At 50.4% G+C, this 6,839-nt stretch overlaps 1 long non-coding RNA gene across 1 annotated transcript; it reads left to right on the top strand.

Moving 5' to 3' along the window:
* The first annotated feature begins 757 nt into the window (after positions 1 to 757).
* On the top strand, positions 758 to 4,000 carry LOC119804491. Its single transcript, XR_005283807.2, has 2 exons — positions 758 to 1,596; positions 1,713 to 4,000. It is a non-coding gene; the product is annotated as an uncharacterized LOC119804491 (long non-coding RNA).
* The last annotated feature ends 2,839 nt before the right edge of the window (positions 4,001 to 6,839 follow it).

The following is a 6,839-nucleotide window of genomic DNA, read 5'->3' as shown; positions in this document are numbered from 1 at the left end:
TTTTTTTGGGGGGGGGGGGAAGTGAAGGGCAGGGGACACCAGAGCAGAGGAGATGGCTCAGGCTGTGTCTGGGGCCCCTCACTGGCACGGAGGTTACAATTCCCTTTTTCAAAAGCCTCACTAAACCCCCATCTCTCCCTGCTCAGCTTTGGGAAAGGCGCTAAGGTTTGCGGGCAAGGTCTGCTTTTGAACCTGGGTTGGGCCCCACCCCAAGTGGACAATCAGCCTGCACCCTCAGGGGTCTTCAAACCCACTGCCTGGACTCCACCACAGGCCATAAACTGTCACAGAATGCAACTTAAAAAATAACTTTTCTCACCATCCCACACCCAAAGGAAGATGATTTGCGGGACGTCCTGCAATCATTCACATTATAAACACACGCTCATTCTGTATTTCGTACAAAATCCCTGCTTTTACCGCAGCTCGCAACCACCGTTCCCCCCCCAACACACACACAATTACTACCTCAGACGCAAATTAAGCACCCTACCTAGCTGCTGGGCTAGTTCCTCCTCCTCTACCCCCCCACCCCCGCCCTGCTGGCGCCTGCGCTGACGTCACCGGCCGAGCAGGAGGCGACAACGCCCGAGGAGTCACGCGCCCGGGCCCCGCCCCCACGCCACCGCAGAGATCCCTCCGCCACCAGTGGAATTTTCCAGGCGCTGTGCCGGATCTTCTTTCGGGCCTCTGCGGGGCGTGGTGACCTGAGGTGACCTGTATTTTTTCCTTCTGCCCTGCCAGCCAATGTGGCCCCCGCCGATGCGACCCTCTGGCAACAGTCAGGCCTGCCCTGGGGTGGGCAGCAAAGGAGACCTGTCCCTGATGCTGTCCCCTCCCGAATATCTTCACATGTCCTCCATCCCGTGATGCACTGCTCAGGAAAGGATCGTTGAGCAGAGGGAGTGGCCGTCGATGGAGGCCGTGACCCGCCCCTCGTGGGCTCCTCTGACTAGGTCGGGGAGGAACTTTTTTTTTAAGTGTCCGTGGAGGAATCGTCCCGTTGAGCAATGACCGGGTGACGCGACCCAAGGCTATAAAAGCAAAACTTGTGGCCCCCATCAGCAGGAGTTAGTGACGAGGAGGGCTACCATCTGGTCTTAGAGTCGGGGAGGAAGTGGCTAGTTTAGGGCTCAGATGAGAGAGGTGGCAGACCTACAGGCAGACGCTAGCATGGGGGTGGGAGAAGGAAAATTTACTATTAAAGAGACTAGGTTTGGGGACAGTGGTCGTGTGGACGGCAGCTTCCAAAGCGCCTTCAACAATCCACACAGGGGCAGCATCCTTCAAGACCAGACTGGCCCTGCGGTCTGTTGGAGTGGGGGGACCTAACCTCCAGGAGGTCACATGCTCACAGGGCCCTACATGGACCCAGTGTTCTCGCTCTAGTGGCAGAGCAGGAGATGTAGACAGGTGGACTCGGGTCCTTGTGGCCCTGGATCTCCTGGAAGATAGGCAGTGGGGGTCAGCTTTGAACTTGACAATGGCAGCAGACCCTTTTTTTCCAGATAGGGGTTGTGAACCTGCCTGGGGATGAGGCCCGTCCTATGGAACGTGGACTCAGCTTCACGGGGCTGAGAGCTCCGGCCCCGGGTGGTATGTAATTTGGGCTTGGCCTCACAGCATCCAGTTCTGGGTGCGAGGGGTGGCCTGAGGAGTTGTCTTTAAGATCTGCTAGGTGGGGCCACGTTGACCACAACTTTATCTTTCAGGTGGCAGTTCCCCTCTGGACTTTCCCTAGGTTCCGTGGCTCTCTCTTCTGTGAACTCCCTCCTCCCCTTCTCCCTCTAACTCTGAGGTTACAGGTTCCCTTAACCTTGCCTCTTGGTCATCTGGTAAGCCTGGGAAAGGTAGAGAGTCGGTGTTGGCGTCTTGGACTCGGTATTTTGGTATTACTGGGGAAAGTGGAGGACACCCTGACTTGGGAGGGGAGGATGGGATCACAGCCATGGTTTCTTTCACCCGAATGAATGCCTCATGGACGTGGTTTATTACTGTAGTGTTCATCATGGCAAGCAGATGGCACCAGGAGAAATGGAACCCCTGCAGTGCAGGAGGGCAGACCCTGGAGGAGACAGCGACCTAAGCTGATGCCTACACAGTGAATTCCAGAGCTTAGGAAGTCCTGCACTGCCATGTGTCCAGGCCTTACTCAGGAAGCCCTGTGTTTGGAAGGCCGTCGTCCTAAGTGGTTCAGATCAGCCTATGTGGGTGGGGATGGGCAGACCCTTCCAGCTGGAGGGGCTGTCGCCTAGGAATGTTCCGGATGAATGTCTCGTTCTGGGAGCATCGTTCTCCCGGATGCGTGAATGCCAGCCAGCACCCTGCTTCCTGGGGGTAGAGGCATTCAGCTGCTGCATCTTCTAAATCAAGCCTCCAGTCTTTAGTTCTGTGCTACGAACTTGGCTTCGAGAAGATTGCTTAAGGTGTAGAACACTTAACTTTGACGCCCTCAACACGGCCCTTGTAGATGGTGTTTACAGGAGGAGCCCGGTGACCTCGCCCACCTTCCCTGCTTCTGCAGCCTACGGGCCTCTGCATTGGTCAGAGGCCTTCTTAAGTGTGATAAAAACTTTTGGGTATTGGGGAAAGCTGTTCATTTTCAAATGGCTGGACTGGAAGAGTATTAGCTGATTATTAAAATTGATGGGGTGTCGTGTTTAAAGAGAATGGGAGGGTACAAGTTGGCTGCAAGTTCTGTTGGGATATGTATATGGCATGTCTACTTTGTGCATTCGGATGGTATCTGGGAATTTTTTGTGGGTTTGGTTTTGGTACTGGGTGATAAGTAGGTGCTACCCTACTGAGTGACCACTGTTAATTGTTCCTTTTCATTTCTGACTTGGGGCCTGGCAGCCTATACCAGGCTGGCCTTGGCTCTTAATACCGCTGGGATTAGGGGTGTCATCTAAAACTTCCAGCTTAAACTTGAGTTACTGGATCAGGCAGGCTTCAGAGGTGGGATTGCCAGAGGGAGCAGGGCTCAGCTTGGCATTGGTGTCTTGGCCAGAGGCTTGGTGTGTGGGATTGGGGTGCAGGCGAGGGGTGTGGCTTGCTGAGAGTGATGATTGGGGACACGTAGCTCAGGATGGAAACACTGCTGGTAAATCCTTACTGTGGGTAAATGAATTGTTGAGGGGCAGTAACGGATGCTTGGAAAATATCAGGAGGAAAAGCAAAATTGATTTACTCTGCTGTTGAATGGAAGACGGTGTCAAACTCGAGTGCCCAAGCACACACCAGCTTGTGGAGAGGGTTTGTGAATGCCTACATTGTGGGCTCTTAAAGGCATTGGCCTTTGTACTAGAGGTTGACAGATTCTGCTGGGTTTATAATTCAAATCCTTTCATACTGTGTGGTTAAATTCTAATGCTATTATTATACCTAAAGGAATTTAATTTGCAAGTCATGCCTTATATAACACTACAGGAATTTAATGTGCCATCCATGCCTTATGAAACATACTGAATTTCTGGGATTGGCCAGGGAACAACAGGTGTTGCTTACCTGACTAACAAATCAGCTGTTGTGACAGGGAACATGGTCGTGCACTTGCTGTGATCTGACCTGCGTACCTTTGCCAAGGCTGCTATGAAAACATGGTGTGTTTAGCTTGAATGGTGCTCCCAACCATCCTGAGCAGAGGGGAAACTGTAACTGTCAAATGAGTTCGGGGAAATAAAGTCAAACTGGGTTGCTGGGGACATCTTACTTAGATAATGGTCTGTAAACATTGAAAACCCTGGGTGTAAAGTGGCAGTCTGGCTTTTTGTGTTGTCTTTTCCCAATCCTGCTACCTCGGAACTTTGTCTTCAGGTTGGTTATTTGTGCTGTGTTTTATTTGTGTTTTAAAGTCATGGTGTGACCAGGGAATGACACTGGGACAGCAGAGTGTTGGTCACCTTGGAATGGGAAATGGGGGGAGCTGTAGCTGCGGTCTTTGTTCTAATCGTCTTTCTCCTTTACAGCAAAATAAAGGTTTGCGATTGAAACACCTTAATCCTTGTATCACTGTTACATTCTCGACCTCTGTCTCTATGCATAGAGCAGAGTTCCAGGCCTAGACTCAAAGCCAGTGAGAACAGGTCACCTTCCCCCTGGGAGAACTGGTCTGGGCAGCCTGTCAGCTGGGAGGGAAGGGCTGCTCACTGTTGGGAGCTGGAAAGGGAGTGTTCTGGACATGATCCAGAGCATTTCCAGGTTGTATTTCAAACTTTCAAACGGTATTTCATGTCTTCACTCTCGGAAGCTGGTGTGGGCTTGATTTGGGCAATTTATAAATTCCATCTGCCAGCCCGGCAGTGGTGGCGCATGCCTTTAATCCCAGCACTCGGGAGGCAGAGGCAGGCGGATCGTGAGTTCGAGGCCAGCCTGGTCTACAAGAGCTAGTTCCAGGACAGGCTCTAGAAACTACAGGGAAACCCTGTCTCGAAAAGCCAAAAAAAAAAAAAAAAAAAAAAAAAAAATCCCATCTGCCTGAGGAGTTGGACTTCATTTATCTTCAGGTACAGCCACTATAAAGTCACTGTGGTAAGGGTGTGGGCAGAAGCCCTTGGAATCCAGGGAGTGTATCTTCTTGCCTGTAAACATTCAAAATAGGAGCCAACCTGTATATATAATTGGCCTATGGCGTCTCATTACAGCTGGAAAATGCTGCTTCTCAGGCAGATTTTGAGCTTAGGACATTACCATGCTGGGACTGGAACCTGGTGGCTACAGTGAACTGTTGTCTCTATAAGGATGAGTCTTCAACTGGAGTGGGGTGGGGACCAAACACAGGATGAGGAGTGGCTTCCGTCTTAGCAGATCCTCGGTGACTTCTTCCTTGTACTGAAAAGCCAGAATGGGGCGTCTCGGGAGCTTCCTGTCTGGCCTTGGACTACCAAGGCTGGGAGCTGCTGCAGTGAGAGCAGCTCATCTCCCATGCTTCTTTTTTCCCTTTTATTTTTGTATTTCAAGAGGTCTCGCTGTAGGCCAGACTGACCTAGAATTTAAAGCTGCCTCCCAAGTGCTGGGGTTGGAGGTGTGCACTGCTTCTGGTCTCCCTGCCCTTTCTAGGCTGATCTGTCCTAGCCTCTTCTGGCTCCTTACCTGTTTTCTACACCTCCATCCCCTTTCCAGAACTCTGATTTTTAGACCGTTAAATGGTTCTCAGTGGCAGTGAGCTGGTAAGGCGTTCATCCCCAGCTAATTAGAAGTGGTGTAGAGACAGGATAACCGCAGGCTGAGCGATCCTGTGTGCAGACTTGGAGGGTTTTGGTTTAAGTTTTGTTATTTGAGAGCCCAGGTTGGTATGGAACTCTGCAATCTTCCTCAGCCTTCCAAATGTTGGAGGTGCAGACATGAGCCACACTATCCTACAAGGACTGGTCTTCGCCCTGGGATCCTGGGTTATTGGGTGCACAGAGAAGTCTGGGTATAGGCTTATTCTTTGAACTCCCAGAGGCAGCAGTTGACCTGGAATTCAGTAGCACTGAGGCTGATCCTGTATGAATGAAAAGCAAAGGTTGTGTTGGTTTTTGTTTTTTTTTTTTTAACGATAAATAGGAGCGGCAGCAGCCGCCGGTTGACTACACAGCAACTTCAGATGTAGCCTGTTACAGAGAAACAGAGACCTGACACCTGCCATTCGGTTTGTCTTATGATAGTAAGAGACCTGTGGTCATTGCCATGGGCTGCAGAAGCATTAGTCCCTGGTGGTGTCCATGTCTTAGCTGCTGTTACTGAAGGATGGAGTGCGGGTTCATCTCAATATGGCTGCAAACTGGGATTGTCAAGGAGAAGAAAACTAATAAAACCACAAGGAGGATTCCCGTGGGTCCCTGGGCCTCCCTCGGACAGGATGCTCACATCCCTCTTCCTTCCCACACTGCTCGAGGATGAAGAGGATTTACTATAAATATTGTAAATGGGGAGAAAGCTCGTTTATGTTCCAGTAACAAGTGTTACTAGCATTTGTTTCGGATTTTTCTTTTCCTGGGCATCAGCTATATGTGCACTTTACACAAAAAGTTGGACTGTCCTGCAGCGTGTCTTCCGTGATGCATAGTGAAAGCCTTGTCTTTATGACCAAAGCATCCTTTTGGTACCAAATGCTCCATCGCATGACTGTCGACATAAATGACCTCATCTAAACGTTGATGAATGAGGGGATGTCAGAGGATGACTTTCAGGAGTTGGGTGTAGGTTCGCACAGCAGACGCCTTCCCTGCTGGGCAGGCTCACCCATCTGCCTTCAGCTATTTTCCTTTTTAGGAAATGGTTGGCGTTGGAGTCCAAGCTTTATCCGATCTGAGATATCCAGGTCAGTTTCTAGAAGGAAATGACTGTCAGTCCTAACTTCAGGTTCGTATTGCTCCGTTGCTGTCCAGAGGGGTTTTTTGAGTTACTTTCTGTGAAGTTGGTGTATGTGTACTCCAAATGGCGTGACTGGCCAGTATGCATGGGTGCTTTATGAGCCCAGCTTCCTTCTGTGTGCACCATTGGCTCCCACAGCTCTCATCAGGAGGGTATTTCAGTGCGTTGATGATTGCTTGTGGTGTGATACAAACATAAGTGTACAGTTTAGTGTGTTACACAGATTAAATTGATCAACTGACCTCCAGACCTTGCAAAACCTGAAACTACCCGCCAGGCAGGCTCTCTTTCCAGTCCCTTTCTGAGTGACAGTTCTGAGTCGCACATGTATATGGAGCCACCCAGTGTTTTACGTTTATCTTCAGTGTGTGGGCGTGTGTGTGGAGGTCAGAGGACAGTCAGCAGGAGCCGGTTCTCTCCTGGTTGTTTCTGCCTCCCAGTTTGCATCTTGACTGTTTGTTTTAATCACACAGTATCTGTGC

Source organism: Arvicola amphibius, chromosome 1 (assembly GCF_903992535.2).
Source record: "Arvicola amphibius chromosome 1, mArvAmp1.2, whole genome shotgun sequence".
NCBI classification, from domain to species: Eukaryota; Metazoa; Chordata; class Mammalia; order Rodentia; family Cricetidae; genus Arvicola; species Arvicola amphibius.
This window is presented reverse-complemented; position numbering and strand designations above follow the sequence as displayed.